Source organism: Vombatus ursinus, unplaced genomic scaffold, assembly GCF_900497805.2.
Source record: "Vombatus ursinus unplaced genomic scaffold, bare-nosed wombat genome assembly UNPS02014894.1, whole genome shotgun sequence".
Lineage (NCBI taxonomy): Eukaryota > Metazoa > Chordata > Mammalia > Diprotodontia > Vombatidae > Vombatus > Vombatus ursinus.
Window position 1 is genome coordinate 5,491,883 of NW_020954672.1, and position 13,314 is coordinate 5,505,196.

Genomic DNA, 13,314 nt, shown 5'->3' on the forward strand with positions numbered 1-13,314 from the left:
TCATGAAGGGCTTTAAAAACAAAACAGCACTGTTTTGTTTCATCCTGGAGGTTAAAGGGAGTCATTGGAGTTGATTGAGTAAGGAAGTAGCATTATTATTAGCCTCCTTATTAAACTACTACTTAACAGGCAAGGAACAGTGGAAGAAAGATGGGTTTTGGAGTCATAACTTAGGTTCAAACCCTGCCTTGTCATTTCCTGTTTATACAACCTCGGGAATGCCACAATTTTTCTGGGCTCTGGTATCTTCATATATAAGATGAGAGTGTTGAACAAGATGGCTTCTGAAGTCCCTTATAGTTCTAAATCTATGATCCTATAAGCTTAATTTCAGTTCATTCAACATGAAATAAAGAAAATTGTCATCCACCAACATGAGTCCTTTTTGCCTAGGGACATATAATTTTATGTTGACACATTCCAACAATTGTTAGAATTAATGAGGAAATGGAAATGTGTGTGTGTGTGTGTGTGTGTGTGTGTGTGTGTGTGTGTGTATTGCAATACAATATGGGCTTATTCTCTCTTGGCAGGAAATTTCAACTATGATATTCCTGTGGATAAGATGGTAATGACAGCTATCGTGGCTGCTCTTAGTTTAGTCTTATTCAAGATAATATATAGTTAGTTCCTCTGGTGGTTATTTGATGAACATGATTTCCAAAGCCTCACTATTCTGATTGCTTTCTTAAAACTACCTGGAATTACAAGGTCCCTCTTAAAATGTGGTTCCTAGAAATGAAAATCATACTTCAGATATTTTGTGCCTAGCTGTAAACAATGGGATTGTTATATATTGGGAATTGTGGATTTAAAGCGGGGAGGGGACCTTAGAGGCCATCTAATCTAAACAACTTCATTTTACAGATCAGTCATTCAGTAGATAAGCACTTATTAAATATCTGCTATGTGAAAGGCACTATGCTAAGTGCTGGGGATACAAAGAGAGGCCAAAGACAGTCCCTGTCCTCAAGAAACTTACAGTCTAATGTTAGAAATAACACAACTATGTCCAAACAAGATATATATAGGATAAATTGAAGATAGATCGAATTGTCACCCACCAAAGGTCACACAGGGAATGAGTGCTAGAGCTAGGATTTGAACTCAGGTCTTCTTTTTATTATACTGCACTGCCTCCCTCCTATGATTTGGATACTATATTTCCACTAATACATCCCAAGATTGTAAAACTTTTATGGTGTCTAAATCATACTTTTGGCTTATAGTAAGCTTTAGTTATCTAAGCCCTTTGCATTTTATTTCATATGAACAATGTCAAATTAAGTCTCCCACAAAGAACAATAGAATATTAGCATAGAGAGAGAGACTTTTGAGGTTATCTAGCTCATTATCCTAATTTTACAAAAAAGAAACTAAGACCCATAGTGTTTTCAGATCCATTCATCAACATTTTTTTTTGTCAAGGATGTGTAAACAGCTGAAGAACTTGCCTAATAGGACCATATTTTACCATATTGCTCACAGATTGGACATTTTTTTTCTTTAATGATCAGGATTTGCTATATATATCACATATTTATAATCTCAGCTTAGTGGTCTTTAAAAAAAAGGAGATAAGGTGAATTTGGCATGATATATTCTTGGTGACCATATGTTGGATCCTAGGCATCACCACATTTTTTTGTTCTAAATCCATTTTAATAATCTGTTCTAGAATTACACGAAATGAGAAAGCATTAAGACATTCCAATCTGCTTAGGGAAAAAGAGTATCCCTAACTGATAAAATTCCAGATTCATTAAGGTGTCAAGTTTTTTGTTTTTTGGTTTTTTTTTTTTGCCAGAGCCTGACATCAGCTTACATGTCTGTCTTTTCTAGACTCAGCCCTTTCAGTTTTTTTTTAAAAGTTCTCCTCTAAAACATCTCTTAACTTCTTCCATTAATCATGAGATTTGAGTTCACAGATCTCAAATCTGATCATGGATCATAAGATCTGTTTCATAGATCTAGAACCAGAAAAGTGCCTTAGAATTTATCTATTCCAATATCTTTATTTTACAGATGAGGAAACTGAGGCCCAGAAATTATTACCTGATATAAAAAGGGTAGTAAGTAGAAAAATTGTGATATGAGCTCAGGTCCTGTGACTGACCAGTCTGCCTCCCATCAAGCAAATTCTTTTTGCATCCGTTTTTTTCTTTTAAAAAGACATTTTAAAAATCATTCCTTATTTGGTGATTGCTCTCTGTCTCTGTGTCACACCCCTCCCCCTTCTCTCTCTCTCTCTGACATTTTCTCTCTCTCTCTTCCCTTTTGCATTTCCTTTGCTCCTTTCTTTTTAAAGTATGGTCTGCCTTCATATCTATTTCCTACTATCTTTTCATAGTCTAGTGATCTGGGGATCAGTAGACATTAGAGTGTGTATGTCATGATGGGGCTATCTAAGAATGAGGACAGAATATTGGTAAATGAGGGCACAATCAATGAAAATACAGTACTGTGAAGGAAACAATATTTTATGATGAAAGGAGAACTAAGCTGGGAGTCTTGGAACTAGGTTTTGGTCCTAACTGCTCATAATAACTACATGATATCAGATACTTTGTCTCACTGGGTCATAGTTTCTTAATCTATCTTATGAGAAAATTGGACTGAATGTTCTCTCAAACTCTTCACAAAAATTATATAAAGCTATTATTAAAAAAATCAGGGGGCAGCTAGGTGGTGCAATGCATAGAGCACTGGGCCTGGAGTCTGGAGGACCTGAGTTCAAATCCAGCCTCAGACCCTTGACACTTCTTAGCTGTGTGGCCCTGGGCAAGTCACTTAACTCCAGTTGCCTCACCCAAAACAAAACAAAACAAAACAAAAACCTTATGTTTGGGGCAGCTAGGTGGTACAGTGGATAGAGCACCAGCCCTGAGGTCAGGATGACCTAAGTCCAAATCTGACCTCAGACCAAACACTTGACACTAGCTGTGTGACTCTGGGCAAGTCACTTAACCCCAATTGCCTAAAAAAAAATTAAGAAAAATCAGTGGATGCAACAGAATCTTAGTGCTTCTAATTACTTGGAGTCAGAGGATATGGGTTCTAGTCCCAGCTCTGCCACTAGCTATCTCTGATTTTGATCATCATTCTTGGGCCCCATTTCCTCATCTGTAAATGGTGAAGATTGGACTTGGAAATCTCAAAGTTCTCTTCCAGCTCTATCAATCTGTCTTAGTTGTTCAGTAGTTTCAGTCATGGCTGACTCTTTGGGACCTCATTTGGTGTTTTCTTGGCAAAGATACTGGAGTGTTTTGCCATTTCCTTCTCCAGCTCATTTTACAGATGAGGAAACTGAGGCCAGCAGCGTTGAGTGACTTGTCCAGGGTCACACAGAGTTAGTAAGTGTCTGAAGTCAGATTTGAACTCCAGAAGAAGATTCTTACTGACTGCAGGCCCAGCACTGTCCTCTATTAATCTGTGATAACTAAAAACTCTTTTCTGGGCTGACTTAGATGATGATGATACATAGTGTACACTCACTTAAATTAGGTTGTAAGGGACAAGGTATCATGCTCCCACAATTTAAGATGATGTTTGACATCTTACAACTTCAGCAAAGAATTTGATAATAACAAGTTACCTTGTTTTAACAAGCTTGTAAAACATTGCAAAAACAGTAAAACAGGGGAAAGGGCAAGCCAACGAGAAGGGCCCTAATCTTTCAATAGACCCCAAAGTTCTAGAAGGCAGAACCGATTTTAACCAGCCCTAAGTAGGACAAAGGGCACGGGCTTTTGGAACTGCATATGCTTCATTAGTTGATATAATATTAACTAACACACCCTGCATGGAATTAGAGCCTCATTACCTGATCATATGCATTGTATGAAGAGAGACAGGGGGACATGTAAGATTGTAACCCAGAAAGGAATGGACCAATCCGGGCCTGGAAGGGAGGAGTCTAGGCGTTCTAACAGTATAAAATTTTTTCTCGCTTCTGTATTCAGTGCACTCTCTTCTGAGAGGTGTGCCTGGTTCTCTGATTCTTCACTCACTCCGAGCTTAGTTTCATTTTTAACTAGAAGGCTTGATTTCTCTAAGGCCTTATTTCTAATAAGAAGATGATGATAATGATGATGATGATGATGATGATGGTGATTATGGTGATGATGACATGATGATGATTATAATGTCAATTTGGGAAGGGAATCCAGGATTTTAGGTAACTGACTTAAAATTCATACCTTGTCAAATGAGGGATAAGGATAGATTTGAACCTGTCTTTCTATGAAGACTAATATAAGATAATTCACTTAAGGAAAAAAAAAAGCACGACACAAAAAATACTAGTTGACTTCTTGGTATAAGATGGAAATAAGACTGATATTGTGAAAGCACTGAAGAAAAATATCTGGAATGCAAACTGAGTGAATCAACAATGCAAGTCTGTAGCTTAAAAAGCAAGGCTTTGCTGACATGTATAAATGGGAAGCAAGAAGGAATCCTCTGTCTGCATTGCACATTTGTTAAGTCTTTAGTGGAAACGGTAGTGCTTTATCCATTTTTAGTCTTCTTACTGATTTAAGGAATGGAGATTTGGAAAAGGTCCACAAGAGAGTAAGAAAAACTGATTAAAAGTTTGAGAAGTAGAGAAGATTAGAGAAAATGGGATTATTTGGTTTTGAACAAGCTTGAAGAGGGGCTTAATGCCCATTTTCAAGTAGCCACATAGGAAGAAATACTTTATAATTGACCATGCTTAACTGTTTTTGCTGTCATTGAAGACAGAACACCATTATCCAAGTACGAATTTAGTTTGGATGCTGAGAGGCTTTAAGGGTTCTGAGACACTGTAATTTGTTACCAATTATGGGATGCATCATCGCCAGGAGAAAGGGGCTGAGAAAAGTTTCCCCAGAAGAGACTCACTCATCAACAGAATTGCAGAACAGGAAAGATGAGAAGGGAAATGAAGAGATCCCTGCCTATCAGTCACACATGAGTCAACTGCCACCAAAATAATGATGAGAAAACCATCTGCCTGATAAAAAAAACAAGCAGCCTCTCTTCAGATATGAGCTATGCAATTCCTAGCCTGTCCTATGCAACTAGTGAGATCCATCCTTTACTATTTGTTTTGGGGCTATTGGGTAAAGGCCAGATGGTAATGGATGAGGCAGAGTAGACAGAAGATCAGATAGTGAATGGATGATTTGTATTTAAAGACCTCTTTGTTTTTGATTCTGATTGAGTCATTGGCACCTCATTCTGCAGATCAGCTCAAATTGTTGGAAAGTATTTTCCTATTGTTCTCAATGACACCATCTTGAATTGTAGCTCAATTCTTTCACTGCCTATCCTTAAAATACTAAAATGTCATAGTTGCATGTATTTAAATTTTGAAATAAAATGGGGCAAGGGTTGGGGCACCATTTCTCCACCAATAGTATACAATTATTCCTTCTGCATCATGGGGGTTACCACCTCTGTAATCTGGAAAATCCATGTAAAATATTTTATCCCTCTCATGATAAATTGAAATTGCGATAGGGAAAGTCAGGATGTGGAAGGGATAATTATAGCAGTCACTTTTGTAATCTATGTCCAAGGATCATAGAATTATAGATTTAGACCTTTGGAGGTCTAGGTACCTTTGAAGGTACCTTTGAAGTCATCTAGTTCATATCTTCACTTTGTAGATGAAGAAACTGAAACTCATAAAGTTTAAGTGACTCTCTTGCGGTCACACAGATAACACTGCTAGGATTTGAATCCAGGTCTCTAATCTTAACATTCTTTGTACTACTATTTTCTAAATTAATATTTAGTGTATTAAGAATAATGTGAACTTAAAATTCTATATTTTTTAAAGCTTGCAAAGCTCTTAATTTTAACCATAGTTCTGTGTGATTTTGCAGTTGAGAAAATTGGCTCAAAGAAATCAAGAGTCAAATGGCTAATAAACGTCAAGGCCAGAACTTAAAATTCAGGTCTCTCAACTCCTATTCCAAAGTTCTTTTCATGATACCATATTATCTTTGCATTCAAGGACAACTAACTTTAGCACTGTCCAGTCAGGGCCCTGCAAGAAAGTAAATGGAGTCAGCACCCATAGGCATCTTGCATATATCTCCTGGCCTCATGCTTCAACTACGGATATGCTTTTGTATAAGTATTCCTTGAGCATGTGTCTCCTGAATGTGTACCTTCCCACACTGATATTCTGATGACCTTTTGGAGAGTGTACCCCATGTGTTCATTTAGAGAAGGGGAGTAAAATTTTTCTTGTTTCTTAATTTACTACCCTCTTTGATTTAAACCAATGTGTTTCCTGGCTTTGTAAAAGTAAATACATTTTGGAGGGCTTGTGAACAATGGTTTTGAGTGAATGATGACCCACTCAGTGAGGGGTAGTTGCCTGGTAGTCCACATGTGAGAATGTCCTTGGGTGTTTCATTTGCAAAAGATTTTGAGCAACTCAGTGACTTGACACTGTGTAATTTTTGAACCATGTCTTTTTTGTTGTTGTTGTTTGTTTGTTTTTTGTTTTTGTTTTTGTTTTTTTTTGACTAGGCAATGGGGTTAAGAGACTTGCCCAGAGTCACACAGCTAGTAAGTGTGGTGTGTCTGAGGCCGGATTTGAACTCAGGTCCTCCTGAATCCAGGGCCGGTGCTCTATTCACTGCGCCACCTAGCTGCCCCTGAACCAAGTCTTTTAATAGTAATTTTCTAGCCTCTTATGCAACAGTCAAATTTTAATAATTCTTCTACTTTAAACATGATGAAAGTATTTTAAAATGACTCAGTTGACAAATAAAACAAAAGCAAATGTAATTAAAAACTCTGGACCAACAGAGGCTTGGGGCAGATTTACTGTCATGAAGTTACAAGAAAATGTATGCGTGTCTGTGTGTGTATCTGCTCTCAACAATAAGCTAAATATTTCTGTTAGGACATCTTCCAGGGTTATAGAAAGAGAGATTGAAATTTAAATGGACTAAATTGTGGGAAATAGAAATATTTATTATTAATTCCATATGTCATTCAAAATCTCATTCCAAAATTATGTGATGAGAGTTTCTACACATTCTCAAGAGTAACTGATTTGACTGGAAAGTTTTCACTTTTTTTTACACTTACTACAATACTAACTGCCATCATGGCCCAACCTTCATATTATCCTAATCAAGTCTAGTAAATCACTGAAGATTCTGGTTATCTCAGAATTCTAGATGATTTTTTGGAGCTGGAACACCACTCAGGGGAAGGACCTGAGGGTTGTCATCAAAGAAAGAATGAGTATTCTTAGGGTACTTAACTCGTGGGGATCCAGAGGGTGAGGCAAATTGACAATGCCTTATCTTTCCTGTATGAGGAATTTCTTCACAGAAATAAATGCTTAGGGTTATCTTTGAACTCATTCCTTCATCAGTGCTTCAGTTTTTACAACCCCATTTTGATATAGGCTTCTGACACTGACAGTTTTAGAAAGGCACATGTTTTTTATTCTCTCTCCAAGCTTAATTTTTAAAATCAAATTCAAATAATGTAATTTAGTTTTCAAATGATAACATTAAATTATTTCTCTGTCGCTATAATCTATGTAGCCAAAACCTTATATAGACACCAAAAACATATGATTCTTGTCTTTTGGTTGATCCTTGGAGGATCAAAACAAAACAAAACAAAACATCAAAGAGTTGACAACTTTAGTGAGAGACTAGAGAACAAAGACTGAACAATGGCTGAAAATGAATAAATTGTGACATGCTGCTGTTTACTTCTGAAGATGGGAGCTTAAAATATATTGAGAATAGTGGCCTTCCTGGCTCATAGTATTGGAGCTCATTTGTCATAAGACATTTATTACAAAAACTATCTGAATTATGGTAAGGGTAACTAGAATAAAGAATCTTTGTGGTATAGTGGATAGAGAGACAGACTGAGAGATCAGAACGACCTGCATTCAAATCCTGCCTCTGACCCATAATGGCTTTGAGACCTGTATTACTCATCTAACTTTTCAGCCACTCAGGCAATTCTCTAAGACAGTAAGAAATAGGGGAATTATTTATCTTTACTGGGGAGGAAATTTCCATGTAGTGTTTTACCACACCCAACAATTTGAAATTTTGCACAAAAACCATCCCTTAAAATCTATGGTAGACAAATATATGCAGAGATTTGAAAGGGTAAAAGATTGCATTTAACAAGTAAATGGAAAGGTTTCCTCATGACCTATCCTATTCATTTATCATCAAAGAAAGGTATGATTATAAAAGATAGGGTTGGTCACAAGGCAAGTGGGAGAGATAACCACTCAAAAGAAGTTAATGAAGGCTGTTAGCATGTTGACTGAATACCCTGTGGTGAATTTGTGAGCCAGCATGAATAAGAGGCATAAAGATCAAGTGGGCATGGATGGGTTGCAATCTGCATTGTTAGAGAAAATAATCACATTTGTGATTATGTCAAAGATACATTCGGGATACATTTCTCATCAAATCCTGGACAACTGAGAGGCAGTGTGGTTTAGTAGACAGAGGTCTAGCTTTTCAGTAAGGGACTTGAGTTCACATCCTGCTCTCACACATTTAGCTACAGTGCATCACTTAACCTTGTTTGTATATAGTTGATCCCATGTTGGCTGCCCATTAAATGGTGAGCTCCTCAAGAGCAGGGACTGTCTTTTGCCTTTCTTTACATTCCCATCACTTGGTGCCTAGCACATATAGGATGTGCTTGATAAATGCTTATTGACTGACTGACTGTGGAAAGTTTATAGGGATCAATGTTCCATGCAACTTTCTAAGACTGTTAAGTAGGAAGTAAGTTGCTAAGCTGTAACTTGTAGAATTTCCACATCAGTTCTCTATACTGATGAAATTACAAAATTTCATACATACCCCCACAAACTTATACACACACAATCCTGAACACTTAACTAACTAAACACACCAACATAGAATATGCTATGTTGGATTAGGTCAATGATACATTCACCCTCACTTTTATTTTAGTAGAATACCAAGGGACATTTCATGGGCAAATGTGATTTTCCTGAGTTCAAATCTAGCTATGTGACCCTGGGCAAGTCACTTACCCCTGTTTGCCTCAGTTCCCTCATCTGTAAGATGAGCTGGAGAAAGAAATGGCAAATCACTCCAACATCTTTGCCAAGAAAACCCCAAGTGAGTAACTAAGCTTTGGACACAATTGAAAAACGGCTGAACAATAACAACAGTGTAAAATAGTGCTATCCTCTCTCCCCCTCTAATTTTTAGGCCCAAATTGCTATGTTACTTTGTGCAAATCACTTTATGTTCAGTTTTTATTTCTGCATCTGTAAAATGAGGGGGTTGTATTAGCTATTCACTAGAACTAGAAATGCACTTGATCACCACCTTAGTGTTTCCTTATAGTCTGAATTGTCCAAGATGAACTCATGTCTGAATGTGGGCCATGAAAACCTCATATGAATATAATGGGGTCATAGATTTAGAGCGTAAGCAAAATGACACGCTCTCTCTGTATCCTAGGGAAGGACCCCTGTTTCTTTACAGCTTGACCCAAGGTACCTGATTGTATTTAAAAGGGAAATCTCTATGCCTTGAGTCGTGATTACTTCCCATAATTCCCTCTATCTCTTGTTTGGTCCCAAACTCTTCCCTTACCCATAGAACTGACAGTTACATTTTTTCCATGCTTCCCTAATTTACTTGTGATATCACCTTTTATATTTAAATCATTTATTCATTTTGACTTTATCTTGTTTACAATGTAAGATGTTTGTTTATGCCTAGGTTCTGAAACTGCTTTCCAGTTTTCTAAGTAATTTTAGTCAAGTGAGGAGTTCTTATGCCCAGAGCTTGGATCTTTGGGTTTATCAAACACTAGATTTCTATGGTCGTTTACTACTGTGATTCAAGTACCTAATCTATTCCATTGATCCACCACTCTGTTTCTTGACCAGTATCAGATTATTTTGATGATTACTACTTTGCAATATAGTTTGAAATCTGTAATTGCTTGGCTACTTTCCTTAACCTTTTTTATTTTCATTTATTCCCTTGACATTCTGGATCTTTTGTTCTTCCAGAGGAGTTTTGTTACTGTTTTTTTTTCTGGCTCTATAAAACAATTCTTTGGTAGCTTGCTATGACACTAAATATTAAATTAAATTAGGTAGAAATGTCATTTTTAGTATATTTGCTTGGCGTGCCCATGAACAATGAATATTTCTCCAACTGTTTAGATCTGATTTTATTTGTCTGAAGTGTTTTGTAATTGTGTTCATATAATTCTGGTCAATTTCACTTTTGCAACACATCTTGAATATACCCCATTCTCTCCTCTGACATTGCTACCACTCTAGGGCAAGCCCTCATCACCTCATCTCTGGACTATCACATTAACCTGCTGGGGAGTTTGCCTATCTTAAATCTCTCTCCATTCTAATCCACACTCCATTCAGCTACTAAAATGAACTCCAGTGGCTCCCTATTGCTTCCAGGTACAAATACAAAATCCTCTGTTTGGCATTCAAAACCCTTTGTAACTTAACCCTCTCCTACGTTTTCTAAGCAGTCCTCTTATACCTTACTCCTTGACACATACAGTGTCTTTGATACATTGAGACTGGCCTCCTGGCTGTTCCACAATCAAGACACTCCGTCTGTCTCTTGGCTCCAGGCATTTTCTCCAGCTGTCCCCCATGCCTGGAATGTTCTCCTTCCTTTGCTCTAATTACTAAAATCTCTGGCTTCCTGTAAGTCCCAACTAAAATCCCACCTTCTGCAGGAACCCTTCCCCAAACCCTATTAATTCAATTGCTTAATTATGTCCTATTTATACTATGCCATAGTTTGCTTTGTTTATATTTCTTTGTGTGTTGTTTCCCTCATTAGATTGTCAGCATCTTGAAGGCAAGGGTTGCCTTTTGCCTCCTTTTGTATCCCTGCCACTTAGCACAGTGTCTGGCACATATTAGGTGCTCATTGACTGATTGAACCAGTGAAATTCTTCTAGCCTGTGGATAGTGCCAACCTTCATTCTCCTTTTCTTTCCAGTGCCTTCAGGAAAGAACACTTCCTCATATCCTTTTTGGCATATTTCCACTTCCATATAGGCCTGTTGTCCTCAGTTTCAGACATAATCACATCCTTCAAGATTCTTCACAGGTTCAACCTCCATGAAGACTTTTCCAATTCAAATTTCAGGCAACAGTGATACTGGGCCTTCCTAAACTCTCAACTTATTTCTTATTTGCACCATAACCACTATACTTGATCATATTTAGCTTAGCATTTTATCATATCCTGTTTTTGTGTGATTTTCTACTTGTTTCATTTAAAATGAATGAAATAAAGCCATTAAGTGTTTACTATGTAGCCAAGTACTATGCTCCCTAAGGAGCTAGGGTGCCCTCCTGAGTTCTCTATCATGCCCCAGCAGCCTCTTTACTTTGGAAGATTGCTTCAGTCCTGGAAAGCATACCTCCAAAGTACTGTCTATCCTGGCACCCTTCCCTCTCATTATATGGCTCCTCCCCAACCTCCATTTAAGGAGGCATCCAGGCCAGCCATCTCTTTATTTCTAATGTATTTGACCTGAAGATGCTTGAATCAGCAGATAATGAAATGTATTAAAAAGTAGTAGTAGATTCTAATTATGAGATTTAGCTGCTGAGGGTAAGGGCACAAAGTCAGTCATTTATACAAGACAGTGTTTCCTAATGGGTGGGATTAAAAATTAGTACTACAAGTGACCAACTTCTTTCTGTCACAAGGAAGGTATATGACAACCAATGATACTCCAACATACAGCTTCATGGAGTAAAAAATGAATAGCTCGGGGTTCAAAACAATTTTGCTATGTCTATGGGAATATTCCCATAGTAGCTACTAATACCAAATTGGTTTGTACTAGAAATATACTTGGGCAGCCAGGTTGCATAATGGATAGAGTGCTTGGCCTGAAATCAGGAAGACTCATCCTCCTCAGTTCAATAAATATTAATAAATTCCTATTGAATGAAATAATACTCTACCTGCTTATTAGGAATTTCCTTCATATGAAGAAGAAAATTTAGGGAGATGTGAAAAAAGCAAGGATCTGCCTCCTTGTCCAATTTCATTGTGTGTCCATTGGTCTAATTTGGATCAATTTCCTCTTGTTTTTTTTAGCATATATTAAAATGAGTTCTTTAAGAAAAAAAGTTGAAACTCCATCAATGAAATCATTATTGGTGGAAATCCTGTTTATCAAATTAACATGTTGGGGCAGCTAGTTAGTGCAGTGGATAGAACACTAGCCTTGGAGTTAGGAGGACCTGAGTTCAAATCCAGACCCAGACACATAACACTTACTAGCTCTGTGACTTTGGGCAAGTCATTTAACCCTATTGCTTAATCAAATAAAAAATATCAAATTAAAATAATAGAACATTCTCAGTGTTGTCTTTCCCACTGTTACATCCTTTAGTATTTTAAGGTTCTACAATTAAGTCAGTCTGTTTACTCCCTGCACCAACATTAATCTCAATGTCTTTGACTTAGTAGATAGTATTTGGGAATTGCTACCACTCTTCTACTCATGAGCCTCTTTGAACATAGCTAAATTGATCTTCTGGACCAGACATGAAGTTTATTAGCAGACTCATACTTTGGGCCTTCTCAAAATCAAATGAAATGAAATGAGATAATATTTGTAAAGTGCTTAAGCATATTACCTGGCACATAGTAAGTACTACATAAATTCCTCTTCCTTTCCCTTACCTTTCCCCTTTCAGCTTTGTAGGACTTGTCAGAGCTTGAGCTATGTTGGTATAGCCTTCAAGAACCCAAGGTTCTGAACCCCGAACAGACATGATGAAGCCATTGGAATTGAACCTTAAAGAAAGAATACTTTAGTGGAGGACACCAGCAGGCAAGCAATAGAAATTACAGGAATTTATAATATGAACATTGCCCACAAAAATCCCCATCTGATGGTGTCATAGTGTAGAGATGAACTTGGGTTTCCAAAGACTATTGACAGAGCGAAAAGTGCAGCAGGTCCTACCATACTGAAAAAAACTTTGAGGATGAGCCCAGTCTTACTCTGTATCTATTGTGAGGAGCAGCCCAGTTAAGTTTAGGGAGGTTCGGCTAGATGGGGGGATCGTCTTCACCACCAGTTCCCTTGCCTGCATTGATAGAGGGAGTTTCATTGCCAGGAATTCCTTATACCTGAAGTCTTCAACCTATGATCCAAGGGCCAAATCCAGCTTGCTTCCTATAAGCTAAGAATGGTTTTTACTTTTAAAAATATAATAAAACTTTATTTAAACATATAAAATGCATTCTTAGCTTGCAGACT